Source organism: Columba livia, chromosome 6 (genome assembly GCF_036013475.1).
Source record: "Columba livia isolate bColLiv1 breed racing homer chromosome 6, bColLiv1.pat.W.v2, whole genome shotgun sequence".
In the NCBI taxonomy this organism is placed as follows: domain Eukaryota; kingdom Metazoa; phylum Chordata; class Aves; order Columbiformes; family Columbidae; genus Columba; species Columba livia.
In genome coordinates this window covers 10,471,420-10,487,595 of record NC_088607.1, presented here as the reverse complement: position 1 = coordinate 10,487,595, position 16,176 = coordinate 10,471,420, and the positions used below count along the sequence as shown (strand labels likewise).

The following is a 16,176-nucleotide window of genomic DNA, read 5'->3' as shown; positions in this document are numbered from 1 at the left end:
GCAGCCAAATAGCTCTGATTTCTCATCATTCAAGCTCTAAAAGCACATTTTTGAGCAGTGATCTATCTTGTCTTGGAGCTCATAATAATACATACCTGCTGTGAAAGCTGAATGAGTAGAGCTTTTAGGAAACAGAATGCAGGAATGTAGCTCTTCACTGATGGAAAATCGAAACGATCAGGCACTAGCCCTGCAAAAATAAATACTATAGCAAGGAAACCTGGATGAAGGCTGAAACAAAAACTGACAGAGAGGTTATCTCAAATTACAGAAAAGGCAGAAGTCAGTAATGACATGAAGAGTTTAGAGGGACAAGGGGATTTTTCTCTGAACCTTGCTTGTTTTCTGTAATGACATTTTCCTTTAATGCACAGCAGAGTTTTCATACTGGCAGCCGCTAATATGTCTGGATGAACCTTGCTGTCTAGTACTCCTCAGGCATTCTGTGGCCTTTTTCTATTAGCATACCACATTTTAGAGAGATAGTGTTCACTACACTATCTGTTGAGCAATAGAAAAGCTCTCACTGGTATAGAACTAAAAGTTGTGTTCCCTTCGTCAGGGACTTGATTAAAATAATACACAAAAAAATCATTTGAAAAATATTAATCCATAAAGCAAGCTTGTATGTTTTATGGAAAGGGAGGATGCCTCACAGAACAAGTCATTTTTTCTATTTGGGGTAAGTTGAAATATAAAACATATAATTTTTACAATGTGAGTAGAAATACAAAAGTACCAGAAAACCTATTTTAGTGAGAGTTTTAGCTCAGTTTTGAAGAAATGTAGAGAAGAACATGAAAGATACACTATGTATCTTTACCCAGCCACTATGGACAAACCATACTCAGCTTCCTCTTGCTCCTATAAGGTATTTATTTGAAAACCTATTCGAAGAGCTAATTAATAAGCTTGAATGCACAAGATTTCAAAATGGCATATTTTGTTTTCTTCCCTTAACCCCTTCAGGGGAAAGAAAGGCATCAATGTCAAAGAAAAACACCTTCCCTAGGAAGGATTAAATCAATCTATGCTTGATTAAGAGCAGAAGACACTGGCTTTGACACAGCAGAGACACACTTTCTCCTTCTCCTGGTCTTTCATGGCTGAAGCATTGTATGTGAAGACATACATATGTAGAACCACATAACACCATGAGATGTTGAAGAAAAAAAAAAACATACATGAACATCATCCCTGTGCTAGAATGTGCTGTATGGATCCACATCTACCTCTAAGTCCCCTACTACTGTTTTTTTTTCTCTCCAGACTAAGAAACACAGATTTCCACTGCTAGTCAAACAGAATACATTTGTCTACCTTCAACCTGTTGGAAATGTTTTCTTCAACAGGAGAATATTTGCATAATACTGTTTTCCTTGTCAAGTTCACAAGAGCTGTGGGACTTATTAGACTGACTTTGTGTTGAATATTCAACAGTAACGTGCTAGTCATCTGAAATGCCTCATAGGAGCCAAAATGTACATGAGCTAAGACAGATGGTTTAAAAATATATCCCTGCCCAGATTTTGAAAACAAAATGCACTTTGTGCACAAGAGTAAAAGTTGGTAAGCAGTCAAACTGTCAGAAAACCCACGTGGGCTTGTTTTCTGTGTACATGGAATTTTTCTGGTTTAAAACAGAGGCTGTTGAGAGCTTGGCAGAGGCCAATGTGCTTCTTGACACAGCATTAGAAATCCTTCCCTTCTTGACTGAGCCACTGCAGAGAGCTCCAGGGCCCACTGATGTTTGCTTAAACCTCTTCCAAAAAGAAAAATGGTACTTCACATTAAAAATGAATGCAAGTATTTACAAAGCCAACTACCCAAAAAAGCATACTATGTACTTTTGCTGTTACTATGCGTTATCAGATGCAGCTGGAATAAACAACCTGGCTGCATGCAGACATTGCATGACAGAGACAATGCGATACAACATAACTTTCAATTGAGCAAAACTTCATGACTATGATTTGGAGGTACACGGCTTTTGTATTCTGGGGAGAAAAAAAAAAGGAGCTTTTGACTTCTTGAAAGCTGTGGGCTCAGAGGAAGAATTGTCAGAGGGTGGAAAACACTCATCAGACTTAGACATGCTCCAGTGAAATCAAATTAGATGTATCTCCATTATGGGCAAGGTCCTCAAGAAAGGAGATACTTAATAAGAGAAAAAAGCTGAGTGACAAGTAGGAGGCTTCCCAAAAAGCTAGCCAAGACTTAAAACCCATGGGTCAAGACAGTATCTGAGGAAGGCTTTGGAAGCAGCAATCCCTTGTTTAGAGCTGAGCTTGGGGCAGCACTAGGAGGAAGGAGGACAAGGCAAGGATGAGAGATTTGCAGTCTTCTCTGGGGAAGAAAAGAATTCCAGCTATCTGGGGATTTAACTAAATAGTTTAGTAACTTTAAAGGCCTTTCCAAAGTGTAGCCTCTGCACACTCCTCTTCCTCCCCACAAGGTAAGATGATGGGACCAACTCCTCTTTCTACATCTCTTTGCACTCCTCTTGACCTGAGGGTTGTCTCTCCACAGCTTGCTCTGTAGCCACTGAACTGGAATGGGATCAAGCACACACATCTGTGCCTAAATTACACATTTTATCAGTCACAAAATCTATCCAGATGGCAGACAGTCATCAACTGCCAGTAATCTACTTCTTCCACTTTACCATCACAGCAAATTGATGACAAGTCATCTAAGCAGCCATTTTAAAATTACAAGAGAACAAGGATATACAGATGTCATTTTGTTTGGGTTTTGTTTTGTTTGTGGCAGTGGTGAAGTTTTATTTTCATGTTTGTTTTTTGTTGTTTTCTATGTGTTTTGGTTTTTATATGTTTTAAATAACAAGCCATCCAGTGGGGGGGGCAGGGAGGGGGAAATTAAGCCTGTAGTGCCACTACACAACACAGAGCCATTTAGTTAAAAAAAAAAAAAAAAATAAGAATCACACTATTTGCAAGTACTTTCATTTCTGGCAAACGCAGGAGCTGTGGCTGCTTGCCAGACCAGCCCACTCTCTTACCTGCTGTGAGCTGAAGTGCTTGCAAATTTTGCTCTTGCCTTCTCATGACTCCTTCCAGGCTTGCACTGGAGTAGTTAGGGAGTTTGTAAACATCCCTCCCTTGTCTCTCCCCCTTAGCATAGAAATTTCCTCTTCTCCTAGTGAAGAGCTTTTCTAGGTATTTCCCTGAATGACTTCTAGCTCCTGTAATCCTCCAGTTTCTTTTTCTTCAGGCAAACTTTTAAAGAAAAAAACAATCCTGGGAAACCCAGTTTTGTCAAGGTTAAGTTACTTTGCAGCTGGTCAAACAGGTCCTTGCAGAAGTTCAGAATTCATATCAACAGGACAAGCAGCAATGCTGGATGATTTTCACAGTTAAATCCCATTGTGGTGTACTGGTTTTCTGATCTCACTGTCACAGCTGCTACAGGAGTAGCTGTGGGCTTTTACATGTTCAACACAAGACTATTGAAATTATGTTGAACTCCATGAACAAGGTCACTAGCTGGGAAAGATTAAATAAGATGTAATTATTCTTTTCTGTGAAGCCACAGAGTATGAAAATCCCTTTTCTCCTTACTCATTTAAAAGCCTTATGAGATTCACATACTATTTCACATGAGAGGACCCACAACATCATCAGATTTTCAAGTGTGCAAATGCCTGCCACTAAACCATCTCCTCTGGGATTTTCTGATTTTGAGTGACTGAGATTATGAGCATTCATCTCTCACTTCTCAACGAATCCTTAAACTGCCAATTGGAAAAAGATTGCTGTTAGCCAATAGGGATCTGCAGGGCCATTAACAATGTGTTGGTACAAACACCTCCATACAAGCATCAAACAGGGCAGACGAATAAGAACTCTGAGCACTTCAAAGGCCTGAATATGAGGGTTACACCCACGAACCCTTTGAGTTTTACTGATTGGGTGGCATTCCCCCATAAGTAAAGAGCAAATCATGCTTGATAGACTTTGCATCTAAGAGCTTAACTGAAGAACAGATTCTCCAAAATAGCATTTTCTGTATCTGTGTAGTTTAATACATGGAAAAAACATGCAGGCTTTCTGTAACAAGCAGAAAAATAAAAATGTGTCTGTCAACTCAATGCTCAGGAGTAATAAATGTGATTTAAATAAAAAAGAAGCAGAAAAAAAATACAGCAGCAGCTACATATTTGGGTTTTTTTCCTTTCAATTTTAGTAGAACTAAAGATTATTGGAATTCCTACTGGAGTTTACTGAAAATAATGAATCGTGTAGATTTTGCTGTTGAATTAATGAACCCAACACTCTCACACAGAAAACTTCTCTCAGTGCAATAGCAACAGATAATCCAAAAATCTCACCAAAAACAAAAAGTCTGTTGATATTTGCTAGTCTAGTACAACATTTACATTTCTATCTGGAGAAAACAAGGATTAGGAGACAGCAAGTTGCTCAAGAATTTGGGGTTTTTACTTCTGCTGCAATTTCATTTCTGCATCTGGGACAGTGTTGCAGGTGCAACAGATTTCTAAGTGAATAGGTGCCCAGAAGTTCAGCTCTTGATGTGAGGAATCCTTGAACTCCAGATAGCAAGGGGAACAACGTTGGAAACATCAGAGCCAGAAACACTGTCCCAAAAGATCTCATTATACCTGCCCGGTGGCCCAGAAAGCACCATGGTTAAGACACAGAAACAGAACTACAGTCAATTGACACCTTCAAATTGCAACAGCACACTTATCAGATCAGCTTTAAATATTCATCCAGGCATAGTCAGTGCTTGTGAAACCGAGGAGGTCTCTCTCCCCACCCCTCTCTCTAAGTGGTCCGATATCAGGAACTCTTGCTCTCCTTTTTTAGCACTGGGCTTCTGCATGAGATCTCCCCATGCTCTTCTGCTCCAGTGTTTTTGTTGTCCTATAGAAGATTTTTAGGTAATTTCTTTCATGTTTAATTCAGGAGTATATTTTAATAATTGTTCTTTTCTAGATAGGAGCCATAGAGCAGCAAATCCTGTAGTTTTAAATTCAATATAATCTCTCTTGATACATTTATAAATCTCTTAATATTAGAGGAGGTTTCAGTTAACATAAATTGCTGGAAAATATTGAGATTTTCAGTCTTCTCCAGTAGCACAAACTTTAGAGTTTGAACAACAGGATAAAGTTTACTTATAGAGGTATATTTGAAAACAATACTTTTCTTACAAAATTCTGAAGAAGCAGCAAGGTTTAGAGAGACTTAGCCAAGAGCTGGGAAAAGAAAAAACAATCCCATGACAACTGCTTAGGTCAAGAGGTACAGAGGTTCACTTCTGCTCCCACACATCTCTTATCCAGACTCAAAATCGCATTCATTTGTGTAACCACTGAGGAGTTTGCCTTGCAGGCTCCAATAAAACTCTCTATACACAGAAGTATGTAGAGCACCAGGAGAAAAGATTGCTCACTATGAGTTTCCATCAGTGCCTGCTTAATTCACACACAAAAAAAGCAGCATTTTCTGGAAAATCTAGACAACATATAGATAATTACCAATACAATCTGAAAGTGACTGCTATATATAGATTGGTTCAAATGAGTGTCACCAACTTGACCACCTGGCTCCTAGCAGGCATGAGCCACAGCTGACGGTAGAAATCAGCATCACACCATCCCACATTTCGTACTTTAAAACCACAAGAGCCATTGAAAGTGTTCAGAACTTTTTTTAAGCCTCTTTTTGTGATGAGGCTGTGACCTCCCTATTCCTATAAGAAATAAATATCCCTAGCATTTCCCTTTGGGATTTTCAAAAAACTAACCGCTCACCAATAGCATTTACAAAGTAGAATGTGCACATTTATTAGTTTCCAGATTTTACATGAGCTCTCACACTACTGCTCCTGAGGTAACTCATACAAGACGCATTCTAATTTAGCCCATGAGTTTTTATCTTAAAAGCTACTCTCTACAATTGTTTTCTACAGAAAATACTTTCAAATACTCAGACTTTGGTTTCTGCTTGTTTAGTTGTAAAGGTAATATCTGGGGGAGAAGGGAAAGACGCATATTTATTTCCTGATTAAATTTTCCAGTGATCAGAACTCTTCAAGTCCTGACTTCACGGCCCTTACAACAGTTCAGGCTTTTAAAAGCAAACTAAATAATCAAAACACACTAAGAATATGAAAATCCAGGCTTTTGTATCTTTCAAAATAAATCATATTACTCTGTACATAAAGACAGACAGATAACATTCCCATAAAGAATAGAGATAGAAAAACTACAAAATTTAATGGAGCATTTCAAATGCTTGGTTAGAAGGCACAGTTAGAAAACTAATTTTCAAACTAGCAGGCCACAAGTGGTAAACAAATTCCCAATACAAAAATGTTTCAGATGAAAACTGCATAAAATGAATGATACTTATTCACAGCCACAGCATGCTAAGAAAAAAAAAAAAATTTAAAAAGTTGTTTGGTTTGGTGTTTTTTTTTTATTTTTTGTTTGTTTTTGTTTTGGTTTGTATATATATATATATTTATATTTAGCCCAGCCCAAGAATATCTGATTTCTAAATCAATAGCTATCTCTAGCCAAACTGAAGTGCTTGTACAACTTCAGACAGGTAATTGCTTTCAGGGATTGGATAAGGAACAAGCACATCAAGGGATATTGCTACATCAATCTCTCTTTTGTATTTTATTGTAGCCTTTTGATTGTTTCAGGGATCAGAACAGAGAACTGATTTTGTCCCCTAGTAGATGCAATATAAAGAACTAATATGTTAGGCACACATCTTTGATGGCTGCTTTTTCAAGCTATTTAGTGGCATGGCTGAGGGGCAAAGTTTACAGGGAAAATGCAGTTTTAAAGACATTTAGATTTTCTTTTTTTAGAATGATCAGTATAAATTGATCTGAGGTCCCTGGAAAGGGAATAACAAAAATGCCGTCACAAGATGTGAAAACTACTTAATTCCAAGAAGAAATACATTTGTAAGACCCTTTACATATGTACAGAAAAGGTAATACTATTGTATTTCATTAGAATATATTAACATGACACAGTAAACAAACATTTACCTCTCCATTGAGGAAGACCCATAGTATACACTCAGCCTAACCAACAGCTGATACACAAACACTTGATGCTTTTTCACTAGAACATTATTTGAGGGAATTAACTTTAAGTTGTCCTCTTAAGATTTGTCTTTTATGAGAAAGATTATTTTTAGCTGAAAACCTAATTTTTTCCATTTTTTAAAACACCTTAAAGTCCAAAAGATTTACTTCGCTTCTCTTTATCACAAGTCCTACTCTCTGTAAATATATACATATGTGTGTATGTACGTGTGTATTACTATATCCATCAGAATTGTCTGTGTGGAAAACCTGTTCTATGCACATCTAGTTTTCAGTATTAGAGTTGGGGGCAGTTTAAGATTGATAAAGCTTCTGTCTCCAAAGTCTATTTTTGACAGCAAAAATAAGTCAATCACATTTACTTTGCCAGCTAAAATAACTCTGTAAATGCCATCCTCCAAGACACTTCCTGCAATAAGTGTTAGACAATACATGAAACATTATATAAGTCCTAAAAGTTCTAAGCTTGTATAAGATCTGCAAGTTTTCCTCCAGTTTCCTCTGTATAGCATGAAGTTCTTAGAAAAATCTTTCTTCACAGAGAAGCAAGTTCCTTATTTAGTGGTAATTTTTTACTGGAAGAGGATGTATTTTAATGAACTAAATACATCAAGCTGCCACTAGTGTTTTCACCGGTGTTCACTACTCTCCCTGGTGATGAGTCAGGGTTTGCATTTTAACAGCAGCTGAGTACTCTACTGGAAAGACATCATGCTCAAAAGCTCTTAAGTAGATTTTTGTCTATTATTTGGTTTATTTAAATTTATTACCACCTTTACAATCTCCTATTTAAGGGATACACAATGCTCCTGTTAATTGACCTAAATTAACATCTGTATTTTTGCACTGAGCTGTAAGATACTAGAACATAAACGTGATGATCGGCTTTGCAGGGTGATTGCTTCATGCATTTTGCACTGATATGATGGCACAAAACAAGTAGAAACCTCCTGATCACCAAGCAACTGTGCTCGTACAATGAGGATTTGAGTCTGTGACATCATTTCTTCCAAAGAGTTTCAGCAATGTACAGCTAATAGCTACTGTAGAGCTGCTGTAATTAGCTGCGCCACCCTGACAACCAAGGCACTGCTCCTGACCCTTTTGTCACTGAAAGGAACAAGCACACGAGATAGTGTCTTTTTTGAACTGCACACACAGTTGGTCCCTAATGTTAATTTGCTAGTTAGATTACACAGTTCTCACATTTGATTTCATATATTTATAGTTTCCTTTTAACCAACCCAGATCATTAGAATAGAACTGGGGCGGAGGATGCAGCTGTGCTTGCAGGTTTTAGAGAACTTCTCTGGTGCCAGGCACAGCCACTTTGCCCCACTCACCTGCAGCTAAGAGAAATCAACCTGCCTAAGGCCAAAGTTATTCTGATGGTTGAAAGGGCAGCCAGCCAAACCCAGAGACAAGAAGAGCACTTGCTGTATCTTCCCATTGAACAAAACCTTTCTACTTACAAAATGCTTCGTGTCAGTTTTTTAGTAATTAAACAACATAAAACCTGGAGAAGGACTTTGGGACACAGCACAGCAAGCTCTCATGCAACATACACCTTTGCTGTCTTCTCAAGCCGTTTACACTTCTATTGTTTATTTTTCCTATGGGGTATATGACAGAACTTTGTCTTAAAACCAAAGCAGCAGAAATTTGATGGTGCTGACTGAGCATGAGAAAACTGCTGGGAGGGTAAAACCAAGGCTTGTACATGGTGACAGGTTTTTCAAGCAGATGTGTTTTAGCCCCCTAGTCCTGACTCAGTACCACTGAGAAGAGGAAGCATCCAGGAAGCCCAGGAATGGAAAGTAACCAAAACATCTGCTTATAGCAGCCTCTTGTGCTATCCAAAAAATTCTTTTATTTCTTACGTAGACCCACCTTCTCTATCCCAGTCATCTTCAAACCTTCCATAACTGTTTCTCTGCATATCATTTCTTCCATCTTAAACTGCTCTCCTTCAGACCTCTGTTCAGCAAACACACCCCAAAGCACAGACTTTCTTTTCCACACCAAATCCATTTTGGCTTGGACAATAAGCAATTTTATACTGCTATTTTATTCCTAGTGACCTGGAGGGCAGCACTGGAGCCCCATGACCTGCTGCAACCCAATGCAAAGGGACACTTGTCAGGGTAAAAAATTTGACAGAGATTTTTTTCCTTCAAGAGATGAAATTTCCAATAGAAAAAAAAAAAGCCTTCCCACACCAACCAGGGAGAATTTTCAGCTCCCAGAACAAAGGGTTTGAAGACACTGTCACCAGATGCAAACTGGGAACAGGACAAGACCTCCTGCAGTTTCACTGGGCCATTACATCCTTCTTCACTTTTGAACTACCACAATTTTGTGTGCTTCAGAGGAGTTGCCACCTGCTGTGCCAAGAAGCACTTATACTTCAGCATGTATAAACACACATTTAAACAGTGAGGCTATGCCTTAATGAGAAATTTGCCTAACCCTACATGCTTATACAATTACATGTTTCAAAGTGGTCAAATAAGAATACAACAGAAGTCTGGTGCTGAAGAGCTTCAGTAGCTCAAGCATGTTGGGGAAAAAAGAGGTTTACAACTTTCAAAACTTTAGACAGCAAAGAATTGAGTACTTAAGCAATATATATGTAGCAGAATAAAGCAGATCACTAGAGTAAAGAGCTGGTTACAAGGCATTTGAGGGGCTAATTTCCAAGTTTGGACTACCTCTAGTTTGGTCAGGCAAATTAGATACCTGTTGCCAGTTCAATTACATCAAATGCACCCCTGGAACATACTGATTAGTTTAACTTTGTCAAAAAGGAAAACCCATCACAGCCTTCAAGTTGCTCTGGGATGTGAATGATGTGTGAGCACAGTTCCACAATTCACTTCAGAAATCATTAGGGCTCTCACAGCTGAAAACCTTTTCAAGATACATATTAAGCCAGCAAGACAAGCAGAAGTATATTAAAAATGCACTGAAGAAATGAGGTTATTTTCATGGGCTCAATATATAAATATTCATTACAGAATTGCCAGGTCGATGCTCTAAAAACTAACAAGGCTTTGATAAAGAGCTGAAACAAACCTCTTGGAAAAGTCAGTGTATTTCTCTGCAGGTTTTAGTGCCACAACAATGTGTGGAAGCCTGGGCTCATCAGGATAACAAGAAGCAGGTATCACTGTCACAGACTTCAGCAGGGCCTTTGCAGGGAAAGGATCAGGGTGTGAGGTGAAAAAAATAGAAATGCTCTCCAGGAAGACTAAACTGTAAGTGCCATAACTGAACCACAGGGAAGGTGTGTCACCTTGCCCCACAGCAAGGACATCCAGGCAGTGGAGCTGGAACAGTTCTTGTATCTCCTGCTGAAGTCAGCAATGAGGAGAAACTGCCTGGTCTGCTAACAGAGCAGCTGTGCCAGTGTCCATACATGCTCTTGTTGCTTTCCAGAAGCAGGGAGGTTTTCTCTGCTTCTTAACCAGTGCAGACAACTGCAGCTCACTGGTAACATCTGACTGATCTTCTATAATAACATAAACAGAATAAGAAACCTTCTCCAAGAGTCTCTTCTTATGAGGAGCATCTGAGGGAACTGGGGCTGTTTAGCCTGCAGAAAAGGAGTCTGAGGCGAGACCTTATCACTGTCTACAACTATCTGAAAGAAGGTTGTAGCATGGAGGGTGTTTGTCTCTTCTCCCAAGTAGCAAGTGATAAGACAAGAAGAAATGGCCTCAAACTGTGCCAGGGAAGTTCCAGGTTAAATATTAGGAAACATTTAATCACAGAAGGGGTTGTGAACAGTGGAACAGTCTGCCCAGGGAAGTTGGAGTCACCATCCCCAGAGATGTTTAAAAGGCACAGAAATGAGGCCCTCAGAGACATGGACTAATGCTAGAATTGGGTTATGGTTGGACTTGATGATCTTACAGGTCTCTTCCAACCAAAATGATTCTATGATTCTAAAATTATCATTTGCCCAACAGTCATTTTGAATTTAAGTTTAAAAGCAATCTAACTTTATTCTCTGTGACTTGGGAGAAGTCAGCAAACAAAGCTCACCCTCGCTGTTCCAGGCCCCATGGCTGTGTGAGGCAAAGGCAGGGAAAATGAAACCCTTCTCCCATCTCATCCTGGCTACTCAGGAGAACAAAGACGGTGAGAAAAACCACTCATGCTTCTCCATCCCACCAGAAGGATCACAGCCTCCCCACCAGCATGGCCTCACAGGGCTCACACAGCCAGGACCTGCTGCCTCTCCCAAAATCCAGCCCCACACACCAGCTTCCAGCACTCGCATTTCTGCTCTGTAACATTGGCCATGCTTGGCCCTTCAACCACTTTCATCTCTTCATTTTAGAAAAACGCTCTTGTTTTCCTCACATGTCTGTTCTTGATGCAAGGAAAACAAACACCATTTGTAACTAGGACTGAGTATTCACAAGCTAGAACTCACAAGGGCTCAAGCATACAGCAAACGGCAGCCCTCATTCAGCTGTGGTTTGCATACACAGGTCTAGAGACACTGGCTCACCTTAAAAATGGACCTGACCCACAATTAGTGGCTGATTGAAGAAAAAAAAAACAAACACATTTTAAAAAGGACAAATGGACACATGGACACTTGTCTAAAGCAAAGCTTCTCTTACTGAATTACTCTGCTGTGACTATACAAGCACTTCAGCTGTGGTAATGGTTCATTTTTCATTAATGACATGGAAAAGGGAACAATTCTGAAGGCTCTGAAATACTTCATTCTTCTGCTGAATTCTTTCTCATGCATTATTTACATTCATGAATTCTCCCTTGACCCAAAACACATACATTTCATTTACTTTTTTTCTTTTTAGTTCAAAACTTCTTTAACTACAATTGCAAGACAGAATATAAATACAACATTAAGAACTGCAATTTATGAGCAAAATATTGAATAACTGACAGTGGAATTGATGACAATTTTTAATTAATGAAAGATGGTCTTGTCATCCAATGCTACTTTTTGAATCAGAAGATGGTTTACTTCCGAATTCACTTAAAATACCAAGTCTACCGAACTGAGGCATTATAATCATGTTTGCTGATTGCTTTAGCAATTGTCTCCTGCAATTTTCTAAACCAGCTGCTACACTCCCACTGGTTGTGTCCAGGATAGAAAAAGATAACACAAACACCTAACTATTATTTTCAGCACAGCTGTGGTCACATCCCACATTAACACATACTTAGATCTGATCACACCATAGGCTGCTATTCCTATATGAGGCAAAAGCATTATGACCTTACAGAGCTAAGGTTACTTTTTTAGCTCTTTATGGCACCATGAGCCAGAAATCACCAAAACTGTGCATCCATGGGAGAGAAATGGAAACTAAGTGAAGGTTCACAAACCATCACCCAAAGAAGAGCTGTGCAAGGAGCCTTTCACGAAGGTTACAGAAAACAGGAACTGACTTTCCTTATCCCAAACAACTGTCCTCCCTCTCTGGACTGATCACAGACAACTGTGAGGAGATTCCCTCCCTCCCCAGAAGCTGCAAGGTTTAATGGCTGTTCTCACCTCCCAGCTCCTCCTCAAACTACACAGAACAGCTCAGGGTTGGCAGCTGCATTGCAGAAGAGATACCATGTCCTCAGGGGTACTCCTCCCCTGGGCAACCAGCAGGACAGGTTCTTTTTGTGGTTTTATGGGGGTTTTTTGTTTCTGTATGCATTTTTTTTCTCCTTTTTTTTAAAGGGTGTCCTTTCATATAAAGCTCTGCAAAGAAATTCCAGGACTTGCTGCAATACAGAAACAAAATGGACTAACAGTACTGATTCTTATTCCACTGGGTGAACAGGTTAATAGACCAATAACTGGACAATTAGATTAGACAGAAAACCTGGTTTGGAAGAGTAGGGAATATCCTTTGAGATTTCTTACTGTCTTATCTCAATTTGCAAGCTTCCTTATTTAAAACTGGCAAATACTGTTAGCTCTCAGAGCTTTGTTTCTCTACCCTTCTGTATGACCCCTATCACCTAGTCTAATAGGACAGTTTTCTACCCGTTTTTAAGCTGTGACAGAAAACAACTTCTTAGGTCTCTTTAGATTGCAGTATATAGTACCATGATGGTTAAATCTTAATTAGTTCTTATTATTGTTGATTTACTAGCTTGTTAGCATCTAACCTTCCCTTTCCACCTGCCTCCAGGAGGCTAAAGCCAGGTTTTATATATTAAAACAGTGGCCTAGTCAAAGTTATTCCTTGCCTTATTTAACAATCTCTTCTCCCTGCATGACAGCACAACACAATCCAAAAGGGAGCTGAACCAACCCAGGCTACATTGACCACCTTTCCCACAAGAATAGTGTCTATCCAGAGGTTTGTACCCCTCTCCCTGCTCAAAATCCAGCACCCCAGGTCACCTCTAAGGGAGTGCGACTCAGAAAGCACAAATCTGGAGGCATATAGAAAACCATGCTAGTAAGTAAGGACTGCTAATAATGAGCAGTACTGAACATTGAAATAAACTGTTGGAAGAGAGGAAATTAAATATCCATCACAGATGACTTTTAAGAATAAATAATGAAAACAGTGGCTCAAAAAGTGCAATTGCTTCTCTTGGTGACAGACAGACAACCATTTTATTTTCCTCTCCAGACATTTTTTCCCCTCTCCTCACTCTAGACAGAAAAACAAAACTCTTCCTCTTGTTTTCCGGGAGGAGATACCTGACAGTCATTTCTACAGCCACACAGCATGGCAGGGGACAGGGCAGGAGAGCCCTTGTCAGCAGATTAAGTACACTTTGGAGGGCAGATCCAAGGTTGCTCACATGGCTCAACTAACAAGATTCCAAACAGGTCAACTTTTCCCTTTTTATTCCTTTCTCCAAGAGCTTGGCCTAATCCACCTCCAGCAGCCTGTCTCTCACCCATTCTTAGAGTTTAACAGGTACTGTGGGCTGTCACAGTAATTTACTAGAAGGGCAGAAAAAAAAAAATAAATCAGTCTCAAAACATACAAGAAAAATTGCAACTTCATTGTCTGCAGGTGAAATATGTTCTCTGTCCAGGCAAGAGACAATTGCTCTTCTACATGCCAGGCTCAGCATCAGCAGCCACTTGTATTTTCGTTTAGCATCAACTGGGCTTTGCAATTAGCACTCTGTGCATATTTTTTTTTTTTTTTTTTTTCAGTTACAGGAGGTAAGTGATTGTTTTTTCACTCCCAGCACTGGCCATCGACAGAGGGCAAAATCCAGCCCACAGTGTAGTCAGTGATGTTTCTGGCATTGAGACCACTGTGGTTCTGGCTTTTTTTCCTTGTGATTTAGCTTTGCCACAATTGCCAGGCACTAAGCAGATTGCAGGAGGGCCCCTCTGCTTGCCTCTTTTTTTTAATATAGAGAAAATAAAAACAAAAAGAAAAAAGCCACAAAAAAACCCACAAACAGTGTGACCATGACAACTTATACAACGGGTTGTAGAGGGTAGTGTCCCACTATTGAGAACTGAGAACAGCTTTTAAGTATATACCATGAATTCATTAGCTTTGTTTACCCAGGAAAATAGCCAAGTTAGTTAACGGTAGCATAATTGGTTGGGTAATAAAATTTATTTTTTAGTTCAAAGGCCCTATGAAAAGAATGAAAAAATAATGGATCACACTGAAAGGTTATTTATTTTTCCAGCAAAAAAGAAACCCTGACAAGAAGAGGTTGTTTTCCTTTCTCAGACTGTTTACTACTTATAAACTTTCACTTCTCTTAAACACAGGCCATTTTTTTTTTAATCAAGTTGTCCTTATAAACAGCTTGATCTTAAGAAATAAGAAAATCAAGCATGCTAACATTTTGTTCTATTTTTCTGACTCTAAGTTAAAGGAAGTCATTTCCAGTTAAATTGTTCAGCTTTCTGGAAACCAGATGATCATGTAGCCCTGGCCAAGGACAGAAGGCAACGCTCAGAAGTCAGGAGACTGAGCAGAGATGTTTCTACCTATATTGATGTTGCTAGAAGAAGAGTTTTTGCAGCTGCCGGTGACAAGACAAGAAAATAACTCATTTCTGTAAATAAGGATTTACATTCAGCTCTCAGCTAGAAGGCAAATATATTCCCCCGTGAAGACAAAATGTTACCTGTTTCACCAAGACCCTACCTATAGTGCTCTCTCATTCTTTATACACAGCTAATGATAACAAGCATGTTACAAACAGATAAAATAACATGATCTTGAGTCTACAGTCAGAGCAGATACTGAGTGTTCAGTTCAAATAAGAGCAAAAACTCAAAGGAACAGGATTTGAGGAGGTTTATTATAATATTAGCTGTCCAGGAAAAGAAACTCAGTAACCACAGTTCAGGTTTTTCTATTAAAATATCAACCTAATGCATTCTCCAGGATCCCAAATTACATAAAATTAGAAAATTTAATTCTACACTATTCAAATATAGAAATTAGAAATGATTACTGGAGCAAAGTAAATATCAACTCTAGAATACATAGGAAAACTTAAGCCTTTCTAGCCTCACTAATTACAAACAAAAGTCTAAACATTAACAGGAAATATTTAAAACTCAAGAACACAGTGCTGCTTATTAGCAGAAGTACTATTGTTATAGCTTACAATTGTTGAAAATTTTCAGTTTAAGAAGTCTAATAAAATGTAATCCTAAGTATTATTCAAGGCTTTCTTTTTATGTTCACAGTTTTGACTGGCAGCTTGAACAATTTTTTACTGTACTTTAAGTTTTAAGTTGTGAAACGTCAATTCCTGGGCAGGACAGGATTTCAGCTACCATCAAACTTATCAGGGCCTCAGGTGCATGCTCAGGTATGTAACCTGTGACCTTACTGGGAAGCTCAAGACCACTGTGTTACAGTATTTTTTGGCAAGGAGAAGCAAAATAAATTGCTTACTTTTAGGGTTTCTTGTTGGCAGCATTACTGGCTGCACAAGAACGCAAGATGGTTTTCTAACACAGATCAGTTGTTTTAAGAAAATAAACTCCTCTCTCCCTGGTTTCAGTCCAACAAAACTAAGGTCTAGTGGTATTGCCCAGTATAACCTAAACTTCAATGAAGTCCTTTT

At 38.9% G+C, this 16,176-nt stretch overlaps 1 long non-coding RNA gene across 4 annotated transcripts in view; it reads right to left on the bottom strand.

Annotated features, from left to right (window-relative positions):
* LOC110360711 (uncharacterized) overlaps positions 1-16,176 on the bottom strand; it is a 150,603-nt gene that overhangs the window by 87,948 nt on the left and 46,479 nt on the right. Inside the window, exon 2 of one of the 4 annotated variants that reach the window (XR_010473438.1) lies at positions 96-190. The exons of the other annotated variants lie outside the window; for them this stretch is intronic. This is a non-coding gene — a long non-coding RNA (uncharacterized LOC110360711). The remainder of the gene's footprint in view (positions 1-95; positions 191-16,176) is intronic. 4 annotated transcript variants of the gene reach the window in all.